Raw genomic sequence first — 4590 nt, forward strand, 5'->3', positions numbered from 1 at the left:
AGTATAGTGATGATGTTGGACAAAGAATTCTTGATTATTCTATTGGTAGAGTTGTTTTTTACAGTCCGGAATCACAAAGAGGGGTTTGGTAATGGGAGAAAGAGTGCAGTACCAAATACAAGGTATATTTGCAATTGCAATTAACCCGCTACAACAGATGCAAACCTCTACATCAGATTTTTTATTGGATGAGAATAACCGGTTGGGAGAGGTATGAACTAAATACAAAGTTGGATATTAGTGAAGCGCATTATATCAACTGGTACCAGTCAATTACAAAGCATGTGATTGGGACACAGAACATGCACGTCTATGGGGTTGATTTCCCAGGGTTATCAAACATATCCCATAATCCAAATATCATTCCTAACCAACCACCTCCAGAAGAGCCAAACTTTATGACTTATCCCGGGACGGGTGCAAGTTCTTCATCATCCTCGTCAAATATACCTGAAATTCGTTGGGAGCTGCAAAGTATCACTTCACAAGGTGAGTCAACCACGATCCCCATTGTTTCCCAAGGTATAGACCGTGATTATCCTTACGACAATGTCACTGCCAGTGAGGAAGAGTTGCGGATTCGACTCAACGATTTGCATTGGAAGAATCGGCAAATAGAAGCGATGCACTTGGAACAACTACGAAAATGGCAGACAGACACAATGTTTGGATTGACTCCAACTGCAAATGATGATGGGCGGCAGTCACATTCTTCTAATGCCATCAGGAGCAACAGATCATTGCACGAAAGTGAAGAAACCGACAGATCATGGCAAGAAAGTGAAGAAACAGTGGTGCGAGAAACACAATACAATACTACACACCCAAATGTGCCTGTATCTCAACCTCAGACATTTCGGCTTGAACCTAGGTGCATTTTATTATCATTCTCGCCCTACATCCCAAATGTGCTCTACAACCCAAATGAATGCTACACACCAACACCACCACAACAACAAACCTCTTATATGTTTGGACTGAGTACACATAGTGCTTTCCAATCGCCTAATTTTGTTCAGTCGGGTCAATCGCCTAATTTTGTTCAGCCAGGTCTATCAGGTCTATCAACATTTGGAAATTTACATAATATGTTGGCTTTGGGTGATTTCCTAGGTCTATCCCCAGGACTTTCTGAATTCTTAGCTCCAGAAAATAACAATGAGGGAGCTAGAGATGAGCGATGTTAGAGAGATTAATGTAATTTTTAATTCTGCTACATTTATAGTTTTTAGTGTTAAAAGTACGACAATCTTAATTAAATAAAATTACATATGTTTAAAAGTAAGCGTTTTATATTGGCTTCACTAAATTACGACGGACAACACATTACATTAGCTTCACTAATGAGAAGAAGTACTATGTGGAACAAAAACACCAAGGAAGGGGTTGAAACTGTTCAACACCTTAAGGATTTCAAAACATTTGTCGAAAGGAAAAGCCACATTTTTCCATCTTTGCCATTCAGCCAACGATCTTGTTACCATCTCAGCATTAGTTTTACCTCTCAGTCGATATGGATTTACGTGTATGGTTAAATCTACAAACTCTTGATTGTACCAAAACGATGTTCTATGTCAGATATAGAACGACGACTCGGATTACGAGTGTCACTGCAGAACCCATCGTGAATAACCGCCCAGAAATTCACCCATGGATAGTTTGCTGAAGAAAGCTGAGTAGATTAAAAAACATAGTTTCTGCAAATAGATTCATCTTCTTCTTTAGCATACGGAACTCGCCGAACTAACCGGGGCCGAGACATGTTCAATCAAGAATTGAGAGTGAAGAGAAGAATGTGTAGAATGTGTGAATTTAGAGTTGAAATGAGGAGTATTAACAAAATTCAAAAAATATAGCCGTTGGATCACAAGATTTGTGAGCCGTTCAGATTGAGCCGTTGGCGACATTAGGACTAACGCTAGCGAATTTGATACAGACTCGAGCTTTATAACTTAAAAGACGCGCTGGGAATAATAACGCTGGAGGTTTTCTTCCGGACGCCAGCGTCAGAAGAAATGTCGCCCGTCTTTAACACAGACGCGCGCTGGACGTTCCGACTCAATGTTTAAAGCAACAAATTTGATGATTTGAAAATTCATTTTTCATGTTTGTTCATGCCATAGTGGGAGAAAAATGAACAAACTCTGAGTTTGTTCATTCCATAGGAACTGCTCTTATAAAAGCAGGAAAGTCTGATTTCTTTGAAGCAAGCTAGAAGTTGGAATCAAAAAAGTTCGGATAGATGTCGGAAGCTAGAAAGCTATAAGTCATAAGCAAAATAGTTTCTTCTGACTTCTGCTTCTGGTATCCGCGTTTGATACCAAGTTGTTTTTTGACTTATAGAAGCAAAAAAAAATCAGAAGTTAGTTTGGATACTCAATTTCAGAATGACTTTTGGAAGCAAAAAAGTGAAGGAGAAACATTTTGTGTCTGACTTCTACTTTTGGAAAGTAGAAGTCAGTTTGGGAAGATAATCTCAAACATTTCATATCCAAAGTTTAATAAGTGAAAAAAATCAGAAGTTAGTTTGGGAATGTAATTTCTGAATGACCTCTAAGAAAAAGGGTTAAATAGAGCAAATTATTTTTGCTTCTGACTTTCGTAATTAACTTGAACTTTTGGTAATCAAACACCCTTTAGACACATACTTCATTTCTAATTACCGTGATTGTCAATTGACTATCCAAGGTAAAGGAAAAATCGTAAGAAGCCGCCAAATCAAACTCCCTTGGAGATTAGGGCTGAGCAGCGGATGCAACTCGATGTATTTGGTCTTGTAGATGTCCAGTCATTTTTTTAATACAATGTGTCCAGTCTACCAATATAGCAGATCCCCAGTTGTACTACTTGGGAGGACTAGAGGTGAGTGTATTAATGGGTGTCAATTTAAATGTCGAATAAATTACAAAAATATGGTTATATGATCCAAAGCTAGAGTTACAGTTGTAGTATGACAAAGATGTATATTGATAGTGTGTCAAACTGATTGAGAATAATTCGTAATATTCTAAACACCAACGAACAGTGTAGTAAAAAAGTATGATCTGAGTTCACATGAAGTAATATAATTAAGATGTTATTTAGATTAGCTTAAACAATAATAAAATAAAATGGTATTGTAATTGGTTGAAACAATAAAAGAAGAGATACGCAAGTGATTTTTCGTCGTATACGTGTTTATCTTTTATAAAAATCATATTGTGGACAACCTTACACTAGCAACACATTAGGCTATCCCCGAGATTCTTTATTTCACCAAGTAGATTAGGTTTTATACTGGATTTTATTTCACCAATAATAAGGTTTGAGAATGCAACTCAGTCAAAAAATTGTATTCTATAGATTAGCGTTATCCCCTAGCATCGATCAAGCACATTGGTTCGGCATGTTTATCAGTGTTATGTCTGAACGACATTACTCAATATAATTCATTTTTCTGATCCAACGAGATACTACTTCTTTAAAAGTTTGGGTGAAAACTACACTGCCGATTACACAACCCTCAAATAGTGATAGAATCGTCAATAACGAGAGTATTTTGTTTATATACTTAAACGATCTAGCAATCAATCATCATCATAAAAAGTAATAGAGAAAAGCGATAACATGATTAAAATTGTAAATAAACTTATATATTTAATTACTAAGCATCTTTTTGAATTCATCCTCAATCAATAATAATCACTTACTCATGAATTGAATACAACCTATGAAAGTGTTAGAGCATAGCTCGGTCGACCTCGCATGCGTTGTTATCTCAAGCATGTTTGTCAATGTTAGTGATCAAAACTATGATTCTTGATTTCTAGCCTACATAGCTAAGTCTCGGACTAGGATAGAAAAGTGTAGTTGAGCTCAAGGACTTCATGGCGATTCATCATACAATGACGAAGATCTACTCAAGGAACCGTGGAACTTAATCAACAAAAAGGTATATGGATATTTGAACTTATCTATCACTTAAAAATCTATATCTTCTATCTCCTACTTCTTATGAGATAAAAGTCGTATGCTATATAGACTGGATCATACACTTTTGATACTTCGAGCCGAGTATTTCTCGCCTATCTATATCTCGAAATCATGTGTTGGTAAAGCGTTTCGTTTTGATCAAGTTTATCTTCACCTAGTGACGAAAGTCATGAAAAGTTTCAATTACCTTGAGAATTGCTCTGACGCAAAACGGTCTGTGAATAACGGCTATATAACGTCTTCTGAGAATGTCTCAATGATTGGAATGAGAGTTTAGATTACATAACCATGTATTCCTTAATCCGAAGTTTTCGAACTTTGTTGATTGAGAGAAACTGGAGGAATTGGCTTTGCCAAGTCCGCGAACTGACGGAAGTTCACGTACCGAGAATTTCTGCTGGGATTTTCCAAAAACTCGTTTGTGTGTAAGTCCGCGAACTGTCGAAAGTCTCTTTGCCTAGATTTTCTGCTGAGTTTGGAAAACTCCACTGGTTTTCTTAAGTCCGCGAACTTGTTTGTGAGCTTAAGAGGTTATGATCTAAAGATGTGCTCTGAACATGAAACTTAAACTACTAAGGAATGCTTTATGCAAACCGTGGATATAAAGTTAATGATCCG

This window comes from Papaver somniferum, chromosome 1, assembly GCF_003573695.1.
Source record: "Papaver somniferum cultivar HN1 chromosome 1, ASM357369v1, whole genome shotgun sequence".
Lineage (NCBI taxonomy): Eukaryota > Viridiplantae > Streptophyta > Magnoliopsida > Ranunculales > Papaveraceae > Papaver > Papaver somniferum.